Raw genomic sequence first — 15259 nt, 5'->3', positions numbered from 1 at the left:
AGTATTAATAATGGAAACAATAGTAATACTAGGGCCATCTGTTTCACAAACATACATGCCTGGCAAGGTACTAGAATTTTCACATAAAGACTAACATGAAACATCTGTAATCTTACAACAAGCTTACAGAGGAAGTACAATTAACCCCATTTTATAGAAGAGAAAATTGAAATTCAGAGGTTTAACTAATGTCACACAACCTATATGTAACAAAATCAATATTTAAAACAAAGTTTGATAGCCCACATTTTCCAGAATTCTTTGGTGATTCCCAACTTTTCATGAATTTGATTGAAACGAGAATCTAAAATTTCAAATAGCCTTAATATAAGTTCTCTTCTATAGCAGTATGATGAATAGTGACTAAAAAATATTACAAAAATATTTAACTTGAAGTGTATCTTTACCTTGATCTTTCCTCAAATTTGTCATTTTTTCAAAAGTTCTGATTTCATCAGAGAAAAATATAAATGAAAGTATCCTACATTTGTCACAAAGCACGAATTCATTTGTAATCTAAACTATTTTAACATTAAAATCTCACATAATTAAAAAAGTGTGAAAGCAATTTCAGGCTTTTATTCTTCAATCTATAAATAAGAACTCAGCTTTAAAGTATGAGGGTCAATTTCAAATCAGAAATATCTTTGTGTAAGTCATGCAGCCATGTGTTAAGGACACAAACTACAAGTATCACTCAATGTTAAATATTTTTTTAAAAAAAGCATTTCCTATTGCCAATGCAATGTGTAACATTTTTCTAGGCATCCTAATGTCCTACTAAAGTATCTGAGTTAATGGTAAGATAGCTATTTTTGTTGACTAGCAGACACCAGTCTTCCATACCATCATAAAGTTTAATTTTCTGAACTCTTTACATGCAATTTATTAAGCTGCACATGGATTATTACAGTGAGAGGAAAAGGTCACTCTATTTGACATGCTATCTTATATCTCAGTCTCTTATACTTCCTTGTGAGAGAAATTGAGAGAAAAGGAGAGGGAGTAATCAGATTCATACACCACTGGATGCTTTAACAATAGCTAGCTTATCTGTCTTTACAAAAAAAAAAGTACAGAATGAGTCATATTAAAAATTGGTAACAAGTCACTCAATATTAACTTTTTCAAGGTTCTATTCCATCATGGTTCATACTTCACACTTCATAATGGGATAGAGTGAATAGTCTTTTTCCAAAAGATATTTGGTGATTCTTGGATCCCCCTTCTTAGAACCTCTCAAGGCAAATTTCAGCACTACACACAGATGCCTCTCAAGGTGACCTCTATCAGCAAGTTCCCTCCCTTCTAGCTCATTCTCTGCCTGCCCCACACAGGTGATCCATATGTCCTAAATTCTAACCTCTTAGCCTGTCTTTTTGGACATGACATATTTCAACTTGTCTGATACATCTTGCCCCTTCTTGCCCAATGTCTGCTGTCATCCCCTCCCCGCTCCCCTGTACATGGGGATGTGAAAAGACAAAGAGAAAGGCAATTAGTGACTGTAGAGGAAGAAGTACTGTGCAATCTATTCACCAGAGCCATTAAGAAATGTTTATTGTGTTAATTATGAAACCAGTACATGTCCATTGTAAATAAAAAAGTATGGAAAGGAAAAAAAATCACTTTTAATTAAAACAGAAATAACAACTGTTTACATTTATATATAACCTACTAGTCACAAAGTCTTGATTTCTTAGCTAAAACGTTTAAGGGGATGCAATAGGTGAGAAAATTTCTCCAATTAGTCTAAGTTCTCTATTTCAAAATATAAACCTTAAAATTAGAAGTAAACAAACTTACTTATGGAATTCACTAAGATCAGCATATATCTGTGACTGGAATGAAGCCAGTTTTAAATGTCCTTAAATAGGGAAGATTATATTTACATTTCATAAAGATAATCTTCATAATGAATTAATGTTGAATTTTTAAACTGGTTATTTCAACATTCCTATTGGGGGAAGTAAGAATATAAATTTGTTTTTTATTGACCAATAATTATTTGAAACTAATATTAGGCATGCTGCTTTATGCTTTCTTATAAGACAACTAGAGACTCAGTGAATGGATTCGTGCACTGGTGGGGTCCCTCAGCCTGGCCTGCACCCTCTCACAATCTGGGACCTCTCAGGAGATGTAATAGTGTGCAAAACAGCAGGTGGCCCAGGAGGATCCCAAGCCCGGGCCAGATGGCATGCCATTCCACTCAGTAAGCTCGCTGAGCACACTGACCACCAAGGGGCAGCTCCTGTGTTGAGTGTCTTCCCCCTGGTGGTCAGTGCACAGCATAGTGACCAGTTGTTCGGTCATTCGGTCACTTAGGCTTTTATATATATAGATATTTTTTACAGTAAGTAATACTATATTCTACCATAGAAACTTCTCTGGAATCCTTTCATACCTGATAACCCCAAAGTACAAATTGGTTTAAGTTCTTAAAAAAATTTCTTTAATTTCTAGTAAGTAAATCATTTATGTACAAATAATGGTGGTATTAGACTACTAGAGGCCCGGTGCACGAAATTTGTGCATGGGTAAGGTCCCTAGGCCTGGCCGGCGATCAGGGCCGATCTGCGAGGCGACTGGCAGGGCAATCGGGGGACCTCTGGTGGCACCTGCCTTGGTTGGCCTGACGCCATCCCCTCACCGGCCCCACCCCCAACCGCCACCTCTGGTTGGAGCCTGTGGGCTAAGGGCAGCTCCTATGTTGAGTGTCTGCCCCCCTGGTGGTCAGTGCAAGTCATAGCGACTGATTGTTCTGCTGTTCGGTCAATTTGCATACTTGGCATTTATTATGTAGGATGGCAGAATTGCTGGTGAATTGGATTTTTTTTGGATGGGTTCTTTTTTAGCATGTGCATGTGTGTGTGTGTGTACTGTATCCTTTTTTATTATAAAAGTAATCCATAATCAGGGTTTTTAATAATTAGACTGTATAATGTAAATATTTAATCTAAAAATCAAAAGTTTATAATCCTCCTCCTCAAGGTTAACTCTGTTATGTTAATAGATTGGTGTATTCCTCCTGATTTTCTTTCCCTCCCTTTCCTTCTTCCACTCCACAGCACCTGTTACTTATTTATTCACTTGAAATGGGATTCTGCTATTTACATAGATGCAGAAGTGAGACAAATTTTGTTTCTTTGTGAACTAGTACCGATTTCCATGAGGCAGATTTGTGTATGGAGGATTAAAGTGTACTATGACACTATGAAACTTTAACCCACACTACACATTCTAGAGACCAAGCAAAGTTACTTTACTTTTCAAGCTTCAGTTTTCTTATAGGTAAATGGAGATAATAACAGCACATACTAATAGAATTATGAGGTGTGTAAAGTAAAATCACACAGATGCGTTTATATCCTCTGCAAATTTAGTTAATATACTTCCCCAAAATTATTTTTCCTTGACTACAAATTTTTATACTTTAAGATATCTTCATGGTGTGTATCAAATATAAAAATAAAAGCTATTTAACCCATAAAAATATTCATATTAATCAAATCAATTTGCAACTTAGACAATATTTTTAAAATTATTCTTCACTAAAATATTCAGCTAATACAGGCTTTAGAACACAGTTGTAAAATTTATCTTTTCTCATTATACTTACTAGCAAGCATCTATTGTGTATCTTCATAACAAGTATACGATATGCTTATACACAATAATCTTATAATAATGTTGCACATATATAGTTCACACTAAAAGTGAAAGTGAGACTATCAATAATTTGGTATACTAGTTTCAATAATAAGGTGAAGAAACGGAAATTTGCAATAATGGGATGCATAATACATGTCAAGCATTGTATTAAGTATTTGTAAGAATGACTTCATATATTTTCTCAACAACCAGTGATATAAATTCTAAGGTATCCTCATTTTCTAAGTGGCAAAGCTGAGCCTGAGAGAGAACCCATCACCTGGTCAGTGGGGTAGTCTCTAAACCCAGGCAGTCATAATGAGAGGCCTCATCCTTGACCCCTACTGTTCCCTCTGACTTCAATGATAAGTTTTAGAGCAAACTAATTTGAGGGGAGACCAAAATGCATATGTGTAACTCATTTTTCAAGCTAATAAAGAGTAATTAGAAGAAATTCTCTTTGAATATTTCCAAGATAAGTACTAACTTTAAAGTCTGATGATAAATTTTTAAACATGTCTACATACATAAGCCAAAATATTCAAGTATTTCTTTTTCTTGGATTATTAAGAGTCTTGTGTAATAACTCAAAACTCTGTATATGTTGTGCGTGTGTTTATTTGCCCATCTTACCATTGATTAAATGGAAGCTATGTGTATCTAATTTAGCCTTTATGGAGGTTCAGATGTCCAAAATAACAAATCTTCAATGAAAAATGAAAATTATAAAAATACATTTCTAGGAAAATAGCCATGGTTGCTTTTTCTTTACTGATAGCATTCTCTATTGTACTGATTTGCCCCAATCTGTGTGATTGCAAAAATAAAATGTACTTTTCCTTTGCTATCTCTTGTCCTATAGACAATCCACACTAATGAAATGTATTTTATACTTTATTGTACCAGAATGAAGGTGAACATGAGAATAAGAAAAAATTAAATTTAGAAGAAAAAGGAATGTAGTTGGAAGGCTGAGAAAGATCCATTAGAAGTGGAACAGGTAACAACATGAAAAAGAAAAGATAGACCACCCCTTACAGCCTTCAAGGAACATAATGTCCCGAGGTCTAAACATTATCTCAAATCACCAAAATGTGCAATTTATCACATAAGGCAGTAACTTTAAAAATTAAAAACTTGCTTTCCCTTTACCACAAACACAGAACATTCCACTGTTGAATATATCTGGAACTTCTGTTGTCTTTCTCAGAACAGTCACTTTCAGAGACCATTGCATTTTCCCTTCACTTCCACCAGCAGATGTTTTTACCACTTTAAAATTTCTATGTGTCCAGTGTTGGGTAAAAAAAATAAATATTCACACCAGCCTCTCACAATGCATCTTAATTCAAATTGTGCTTTTAGAAAATTACAATTACACATCTTATATTGATGTTTGAGAGATACTGTCCCAGATATATTTGAAAATCCTGTATTTTGGCATACTGTATACTGTGAGTAAAAAAATAGTAATGTTGGAAGCATTAATTCTCCAATGTTCTCAAAAAGAACTGCTTATTTGTTGTATTTAGATTATTAAGAAAATATGTAACATAGGATATTATAAAAGGTTAATTACTAATGAATGAAACTTGGTGAATTGATTTGATTGCTCAGAAGTAGGAGAGGTTTGTTAATTCTCTCAGGATGTAATTCCAAGCATCTGTGTATTTTAAGTAATATTCAAATGACTTACTGAATCCTTATAGTTTTCCATCTCTACTTCTACCTGTTCATTATATCACTCATGAAAACACTTTAACCTGCAAATGAGACTAGAAATGATCACCTTTGACTAAGTCAGTGGTTGTCAACCTTCCTAATGCCACGACCCTTTAATACAGTTCCTCATGTTGTGGTGACCCCCAACCATAAAATTATTTTCGTTGCTACTTCATTACTGTAATTTTGCTACTGTTATGAATCGTAATGTAAATATCTGATATGCAGGATGTATTTTCATTGTTACAAATTGAACATAATTAAAGCATAGTGATTAATCACAAAAACAATATGTAATTATAGATGTGTTTTCCGATGGTCTTAGGTGACCCCTGTGAAAGGGTCGTTCGACCCCCAAAGGGGTCGCGACCCACAGTTTGAGAACCGCTGGACTAAGTGAAATGGATTTAAAAGAAAGTGGCCTTATGACAATTTTCAGCTAAAATAATAGTGGATGGAAATTAGTTTTCTGAGCTAAACACATTGCTGGCTGTCATATGAGGAAGCCTGTCATCAAGTGCAGCATCTTGGTTTAAAATGTTCAAGACCCTGGCCTGTGTTGCTCAGTGGTTAAGCATCGACCTATGAACCAGGAGGTCACGGTTCGATTGCCAGTCAAGGAACATGCCCAGGTTGCAGGCTCGATCCCCAGTGTGGAATGTGCAGGATGCAGCTAATCAATTATTCTCTGACATCATTGATGTTTCTGTCTTTCCCTCTCCCTTCCTCTCTGAAATCAATAAAAATATATTTAAAAAATAAGTATGTTTAAGAAATACTTAGAGAAAGAATATCCATACTTTACCTTCTGAATACCAAAAATTAGAGTCCTCCTTGAAAAAGGCTTAACTTTTTTTATCTTCACTAGAATAGAGATCCAGATTTATGGGAGGCATTTATCTAGTATAACTAAATGAATAAATATTAACCTCCATCTTTTTCTAATCTTACATTTCTTCTGTACTATTTATGATATATGTATAGTATATCATTTTTATGTAAAATGCTAATATTGTATATGACATATGTACATACTTTTTATGTATATCTAGATACCTATATATGCCGTGATATCTTTGAAGGTAGTATTGTTTTAATGATCACAACAGCTCTATGAAGAAAGCAGGGCAAATTTTCTAACCCTCATTTTAAAGATAAGGAAACAAAATTTCATAGGGTTAAGAGATTTGTCCAAAATCACCTAAATTCTAAATGGTAGGACATGTTCTGAACATTAACTTCTCCAAAATAACTAATCTTGTTTTTTTTGTAAATGATAGCATCAGTGGTGAAAGACAGATCAAGTTTGTATGAGAGAGAACACTGTCCATGTGTAATAATTATTAAACAGCTTTTAATAAAACGCACACTATAAGTAAAACAAAAGCTTTGAGATGTACATTTACCTATATAGAAACATTCACTCATAACTTTAATAATTAACATATAGATACCTTCTAAAGATGTGCCATAATGTTGAATAAATTTTTTAAAAACAGCTTACTGGTATCAGATCCACATGTAATTAATTACTCAAAATCAAGAGCCTAATGATTACAAAAGTGTACAGTGAATTCAAAATGTCAAGTATATACCGAATTGAGTTATTTTTTTCTGATTTAGCTGGAAGAGGAAGAAATTAAAATGAATTAAAAGTGTAAAACATTAAGAAATTATCGGAAGCATTGCAATTTTTATTTATAATACATCAAAATTAACACCCGCTCCATTTTTTTTAGCATCTGTGATTCTCAGAACTTAAAAAGAAAAAAAAATAGTGAATTATTCTGCCACTAGATAAAACATTAGCATAACTTTGGCTATCACTTTTCATATTCACATTAGTCCTTCCATCTTTAAAAAAGGGGTGGGGACTTTATAAGCCTTGAATAAATCAGATGTTTAAATGCCCTGTGAATTTCAAAGTCTAATTTTGGCTTAGTTTGCAAAGGCCAAACAAAGTCACTGCAATTTTCTAATTTTAAATCAAGCGCCCTATTTTGAGAAAAAGATCTCTGAACGTTTGAGTCTAAATTAAACAGATCAGCAGTTGACTTTGATTTAATTTCCTAAACAATTTCATTTAGCAGTGGAGAGACAGGCTTTTTTTGTGCGAGTGTAGTCATCAGGGAGGATTCTATTTGATTCAGTTTATCTCTGTTCACCTTTATTATTAAAGTGCTTTGCTTGGACCCAGAAATACCTACATGTCACAAACTCACTGTTGAAGTAATACGTGGCATTTCAATACAGATTTTACAATTAATCTGCTGCATTACACCGTGCAGAAAATATACTAGCTACTCTAATATAGAAGCAGCATATTAGAGTCTTAGGCTTACTTAGTTTCCAGGTCACACCTCATTCCTGAATTTGACATGATGTCCTGAATTCTTGCTCCTGTGGTCTATCAGATAGCTGAACTGTGCTATACATTTCAGGTTCTGATGTGTTCAGAACACAGGTTTCTGGTTAACTTCTGAGATCAGGACGTGCACTTTTTAAAATTAAGCATAGGTAAACAATTAAAACATTAGGGTTCATTATATAAATAAGATATACCACCTAAGTTTCAAATAGTATAACAGATACAAATATTTGGTGATGAGATCATTCCTGCTGCCTCCCTCTCCCAATGTAGAGAAGTGTTAGAAATGCAGAAGAAATGAGAGATGACTTTAATTATGTCTATGATGCTCATCCCCCCCAAAAAAAGAGTAAGATTTTTTGTATATGTCGCAGGGTGTTTCTAGAGCATGTATTTATTTCTAAAGATATATTATGTGATAATGATATTTGCTAAATATCTAATTAGGCATTATTTTCTCTTCTAATAATAGATTTGGTTTTAGTAATGTTAAAATATTATAAGTGCCTTGTTTTATTTATTTTCTAATTAGACTTTATTATTACTGAAGTAGAAGTATACCTTATTTCTCAAAGTAACCCTCATTAACATTAATATATTGCAGCTGTATTCAATTTTACAGACTTATCAAGTTGTAGAAAACATTTACCTTAGTTTGCAAATAATTTGTATATACAACTAGTATATTTACTCTTAATAGGACCATAGGAACATAAAAATATAATCATTTAACTTATCAGACTATTGCTTCCTAAGTATAGTAGTTTTTTATTCATTATTAATCATCTTTAGTGCACAAACAGCTAAAATAGAATTTGAGAACAGAAACTTCAGAACGAGGTACAGTCCATTAAATTGTCAATGGCTATATATAATGATGGAATTACACTTTCAAAATCAAATTATTGGAGCACAAAATAAGGTATTAATGATCCTTATGATTAAAATATGAAAACAAAATAAGATCTTGCTTACATTGTATAAAATATCTGTTTCATAACATTTTTAATGCCGGGTACACTTATCCCTTCAAAAGATTCAGATCTTACCAGAACTTAAGCAAATGAATAAGATTATTATTTCATACTTTAATGGAATTAGTATAAATTTTATATTTTCCATATCATATATTTACTCAGCCTTTAATTCTATTGATTAGGCAGTTTTAAAAGTTTATCTTTTTCTCACTTTAAAATGGTGACGTTTAGAAACAAGTATTATCTATTGAACTGATCATCTAAAATAGGACATTTGCCAAAATTAGCCAATTCTCATGATAAGCATTACTTATAATTGATGTAATTCCTTTCATATTTTAAAATAGACTTTTATAATGGAGTTAACAGAAAAAATGTATGACATAAAACACTTAAGGATCATCTAATAGTTCTGACTACATTTAACATTAGTGACGTATGTCTTATATTAACATAATAACACTCAAGTCTGTTCCTCATATTTAATATCCTAAAATATTTTCCATTATTCTAATTTTTGATATATGAAAATCAGCTATAAAATAACTGGAGAAACATACTATATGAGTTTCTAATTGGAATTAAAATTAAGGATTTATTATTTCATTCCTAATCAGGTCATCTACCAAATGCCCACCCAACACATTCAAAATTATATGTCACATATTAATTGCTCAGTAGCTTCAAAACTAGACTAGATATGAATTAGAATATTAATTAGTATCTAACGATATGTAGAATTAGAAAAAAACCCAGTTAAGGTGCAATGAATTTGGTTTTAATGTCAAGCAATGATACATTTAAAATTATAATAAAAGTCAATTGCTCTGCTAAAATGTTTCTTAATGTATTATAAACCATAGAGCCACCTTTATTTAATAACTATAGTACAAGTGCTAAACTAATCCAATTCAAATCAGCCCAACTATATACAAGGAATACAAAATAAAGGGAGAAAATGAGACATCAGTAATATTGTCAACAATAAAGTATTTTTAAAAGAAATACAAAATAAACTAAAATATGAAAGGTTTATTGGCTTACATTCAAAAGCAGTTAGCTTTAAACTTGGGCCAACCAGGTGATAAGTTTGTCATTTCTCAGTTGTATTCTTAGTGGAAATTTGTCAAGAATGTTTTGACATTTTTTAAGCTTGCTATCTGATTTATCCCTTTTTATGAATGTCAAGTTGATATGTGACCCGTGGTCGGCAAACTGCGGCTCGCGAGCCACATGCGGCTCTTTGGCCCCTTGAGTGTGGCTCTTCCTAAGCCTTAGGAGCACCCTAATTAAGTTAATAACAATGTACCTACCTATATAGTTTAAGTTTAAAAAATTTGGCTCTTAAAAGAAATTTCAATCTTTGTACTGTTGCTATTTGGCTCTGTTGACTAATGAGTTTGCCAACCACTGCAACCATAGGACAGGGAGAAGAGGGCAGCCACAGTTCCACTAAAATATATACATCAGCACTTGTAAATACCATGCATGGTGTGAAAGTAGCCTTAATTTCCAAAAGGAAATGAATACTCTCTCTCATTCCCTCAGTTCTTGTGGTCTTTCTCCTTTCCCTCTTCCTTTTTCCTTCCCTTCCCTTCCCCTTCCCTTCCCTTCCCTCCCCTTCCTTCCCCTGCCTGCCTGTCTTTTTTCTTTGTCTAATGGTGCCAACTAACATGGAACAATAAGAGATACTATTAATTGCCCACATGTTGGAGACATTAGATCTCTTATATTAGAATGGAGAAGAGTAAATAAATGTATTTTTGCCATATTCAAATAACTATAAAAAACAAATCATTTTTTCATAAATTCAAAAATGGCAGTCTTTCAGCAAAAATATATTTTCAGTAATTTTAGAAAACTTCTACCAAAGGGAAGGGTGTTGAATTTATACAATCAGCTACTGCTGTGCTATGTCTTATATAAGGAAAGTAGAAATATCAATAGGTTTGGAGTTACAAGCTAAAAAAGCAATCAAAACAAAAGCTGAGCATTTCTAGTTTAATAAACCAAGCCTCACCTTTTGACTTAGTCTGACCAGGTTATTTCTATTTTAACCCTGTTTTGATCTTCAATTTGAATGCAGCAAGGCTCAACCTACATCGACCATTTCCTTCCAACGTTTGATTTTTCTGTCATTCTTATGGGAGTGTAGAAGATTTTTAAATATCAATGTCTGGTCTGTATTCCCTAGCTGATAGTTCGAACTACTCTAAGAACCTGGGGATTTTTAATAAGAGTAGAGGTTCCATGAAACTTAGTTCTCAAATAGCTTCTTTGAGTTTATTCATCAAATAATTCAGGGTGTAAAAGTAGCACATAAACATTAATTGAATAGCCATTAAGCAGTATGACTATTTGGTTTTGGTTGATAGAAGACATAAAGCTTCGTACCCTGTGGTGGAAAACAATTAGGTCTTATGATGAGCATGCCATTAAATATACTACTACCAGACGTAGACCAGTTCCACTTTACAAAATAGCAGTCAGCTGCAGTCAAAAGCCTGCCCGCGTTATAGGATGTCATAATTTTACTGTCATGGCTTAGCTGCTTATAAATATTGTAGTGTGCCTCATGCCTCATGCTAATGCGATGACTAATGGTTGTCATTATCTTCATTCAATCTCATAAAAAACTTCCTCAGGAGAGCCTGATCCTAGCTTGAATGCTGCTTAAAGCTAAACTGTTTTTCTAAAACACAGAATATAAAAAGCACTTAAGTACAAGAGGTTGGATGGATAATTCATTTTGTTTTGAGTATGTTTGACAGCTGCTACTGTGGTTAAATTTGCCATGAGCCGAATTGATATCCCTTATGGGAATGCCTTATAGATGCCCATATGTGTAATTGCATAATGCTTTACAGTTGTTCTGCTCATCTGGGACTATAGGTGAAGATGTGTGATAGGAAAACTAAAAGCTGGAATAAATTGGACACTGACTGTTTGGAGGGTCCAAGATTTTAACCATGGAGGTGAGTCCTCGTAGAATATAAACCATTTGTGATGCCATGTGTGCACTTGACTTACAAGACAGGAACAGAACACTTCATTAGGGGCCCAAAAAGAAATGCTTAAATGGATTAAGCAGCTCTTTGCATCTGATGGAAAGCAAATAGAACATGAAATTAATGTCAAACATGTGAGAGACTTTTCGTTTAATTCTACACTGTAGCAGCATAGCAGCAATGCCTTGATTCTCAAATGCACATGGTTTTGTATGTCTTATAGCACCAGAACTTAAGGTTATGCATTTCTGTATTACAGAGTAAAAACTGAAACTAAAATCCATTAATAAGAAAATATATGTAGTTGAGGGAATGTGATAAATATTCACATGATTTCTGATAAGCAGGGGACACAGTGTTCCTGAGAGTAAATGTCACCCGCCATACCTGAACGGATCTTTCTGGAGCCCTGGTCTGAAGAGTTATTGTCATTGTCCTTCCTAATATCACCTCCGTGTATTAGAGGGAAAGTTCAATTTTTTTGGCGAGAGCGCTGATGAATAGTGGGCTTCCAATAACTGTTTGTAGAATGAAATGGGGTGGAATGGAGCAGAATGGGCCAGCCTAGGACCATGATTATTTGTTCCCTCCTAAAATTCTAATTTGTTCGAAAACAAAAGGAGGGATAAATGTATGGCTGGATGAGTGGTCAGGGATAGAGGTGGTTCAGAAGAGAAGTTTCTGTTTTCTTCTTTATACGCACTTTTATTTTAAAAGGACTTACTTAGAGAGTATACATTACAATGCATATGTTTGTTTAATGAGGCAGGGAACTGTGTGAGATATATCAGAAAGCTTCTCTTGAAAAGACTTAAAGTAAAATTTTAAAATGTTGAATGGAAGTTCATTTCCCAGGACCTTATTTTCAGAGAGAACTTGGGAGAGACTTCAGCTGAGGTATGAATACCAGAGAGACACCAGGCCTCCGTCTATTTTGTCTCAGAGGAGTTTTGATGGAGGCACACCATGCTTTTCTGCCCATGTTGAATCTGACCCATACATAACATCTTTCCAAAAAGTTCCATGTAAATTCCCGTGCACAATATAATACTCCCTTGGGAACTTGCTTTCAGCTAGAAAATATATTGCCGATAAGGTGACCATGCATTCTGGTTTATTATGCCTGCTGTCCCAGCACAGTTATTAATAGCACCACCATTCACTCTCGGATGTGTCCCCAGTATGCATGACAAATTATGGTAACCATATCTATAAATAATAAAGAAGTGTTAATAATAATAAAATAACCTTTATGGGAAGCTTGCTCTTCGTCAGAGACTTTGAAATGCTTTCATGTATAATGACTTCTTCACAATAACCCAATCAGAGAGGTATTTTATTTTCTGCATTTTACAGTTAAAGAAACAAAGAGATGGAGAGCTTAGAGAGATGGAGAGCATTGGGCTACTCTCATAGTGAGAAAATCTGAATCCAGATGAAGGTCTGACTCCTTAACAACATATGCCTGAGGATGATATGCCCCCTTCCTGTTTTCTGGTCAACAGTAACTGGGTGGTGTTGTTCTTTACTTTTTCTAATCCTCACCTGAGGACATGTTTATTGCTACCAGAAAGAGGGAAAGGGGGAGAGAGAGAGAGAGGGAGAGAGAGAAACACCGTTGTGAGAGAGAAACACTGATCAGTTGCCTTTCCATGCACTCCTTGGTCAGAGATCAAACCTGAAACCTAGGCAAGTGCCCTGATCCAGAATTGAACCTGCAAACTTTGGGTGTATGGGATTACACTCCAACCAACTAAACCACACTGACCAACACAACATTAACTTTTTTTATTCTTCCTAGTTAGTATAGCTATATTTTAATAAGTACTGTGCATTTTAAGAGGCAAGCAAAGAGCACCTAACTAAACTAGAAGTTAACTGACATTTTTACTACTATTACTGGCATTTTTACTACTATTACTACTACTACTACATTAATGATAATAACAAGTGACTAGTTTACCGCAGGCACTGTATTTGGGGTTCCCTGTGTTCTCTCACTGACCCTTAAAACAGCTCTGCAAGGCAGAACACTTGAACCCCACAAAGGTGTATAAATTGGACTGCCCTGTGGTCCCAGATCTGTCTCTTGCTTCAACAGTGTGTTTGGACGGAACAGATCCAAGGACACCCCTTCTTCCAGCCTCCGGCCACTCTCCTGCGTCTTACCCAGTCACCATCTTCAGAACCAGCCAACACACCAGGTTTTTTTCCTAACTTAACTCCTTATTGCCGCACAACCATGGCTCCCAAATTCGTCAGAATTACCCCACCGCGGTGGAGGCTGCCCGCCTGGCCAACCTGCCTCTGTGGGCCCCACACCTACCTCTCTCGAAGCTTCTATTCCAACCGCGATGGTTTGGCTCTGGAGGGCCTGGGCCTCTTCTGGGAGTCGGCAGAGAAGAAGTCGAGGGCGCTGAGTGTCTCTTAAAGTTGCAAAACCAGCGCGGTGGCCGCATTCGCCTCCAGGATGTGCTGAAGCTTCCTGAGATGAGTGGGCAAAACTCAGGACGCCATGGCAGCCGCCCAGGCCCTGGAGAGGAAGCCTGAACCAGGCCCCTTTGTAGCTGCAGGCCCTGAGTTCCACTCGCTCAGACCCCCATCTCAGCAACTTCCGGGAGAACCGCTTCCTGGGTGAGCAGGTGAAACTCATCAAGAAGATGGGCGACACCTGGCTCACCCCGCAGGCTGGCCCGCCCCCAGGCGGGGCTGGGCGAGTATCTCTTGGAAAGGCTCACCCTCAGGCCTTTGGGGGCCCCTCTGCATTCCCCTGGTGTCTGGCTTTTGCCTGAGCCTCTCCCGGAAACTACTAGCCATTCTTTTAACCACCCTGAAGCCCTCTCCCATGCAGTGGACCAAATGGAAACAATAAAGCTTTTGGCAGAAAAAAAAAGTGTATAAATTGCTTTAACTATTAGCCCTAAGTTGGTTCAGCAGTTAAAAATGAAGACTGTGGGATTAGTTATTTCAGCAGGCCTCTCCACCTGACGTTCTATGACTAGATGAGACATCTCTGGAGTAACTGATTATCAGGATGTCAGGCACGAAAGCTGATGCTGAGGAAGTTCTCGGGGCCAAGAGACTTCCCTAACACCTCATATTCTATAAGCTATTCTGCAACGCACTGAGTTTACTAATGGCGTGCACTTTACAACTTTTATCTTTTGTTTTTCTCCTCACCGTAGGACAAATGAGAAGAGAATTTGGATTTGAACCAAGGTAAGTTTCACTGCACTGTGCTAGAAAGAGCATCCTTCTCTGAAAGTCTCTAGGAATTGCCCTGAAACTTTCTGAAAAGCAGTATTAAATAAAGATGAATACATGATGTTTGTTCATGATCAAATTTTTCCCACCACTATTTAAAGAATATGAATAGAAAAACAGATATGATAGTGTTATACAGAGGTCATTGAAATTCTTTGTTATTTTTTCAAACAAGAAGTGTGGAAATTCTTACTAGTGCAGAAAAAGTTCTATGTAAGACGATTCAGTTCACTTGGGGATATGATCATATAAATGCACAAATAGAT

At 35.5% G+C, this 15259-nt stretch overlaps 1 protein-coding gene across 7 annotated transcripts in view; it reads left to right on the top strand.

Moving 5' to 3' along the window:
• KHDRBS2 (KH domain containing, RNA binding, signal transduction associated 2) overlaps positions 1–15259 on the top strand; it is a 561259-nt gene that overhangs the window by 519340 nt on the left and 26660 nt on the right. For 5 of the 7 annotated variants that reach the window (XR_001361536.1, XR_001361530.1, XR_001361531.1 and 2 more), the window contains exon 11: positions 14915–14948. The gene's annotated coding sequence lies outside the window, so the exon portion shown is untranslated. Of the gene's footprint in view, positions 1–13830; positions 14248–14914; positions 14949–15259 lie in introns of those variants that run through there. The other 2 variants (XR_001361534.1, XM_014537318.1) reach the window with 1 other exon arrangement.

Source organism: Myotis brandtii, unplaced genomic scaffold (genome assembly GCF_000412655.1).
Source record: "Myotis brandtii unplaced genomic scaffold, ASM41265v1 scaffold176, whole genome shotgun sequence".
In the NCBI taxonomy this organism is placed as follows: domain Eukaryota; kingdom Metazoa; phylum Chordata; class Mammalia; order Chiroptera; family Vespertilionidae; genus Myotis; species Myotis brandtii.
The sequence above is the reverse complement of the archived record's forward strand: the minus strand, read 5'-3'. Positions and strand labels throughout refer to the sequence as shown.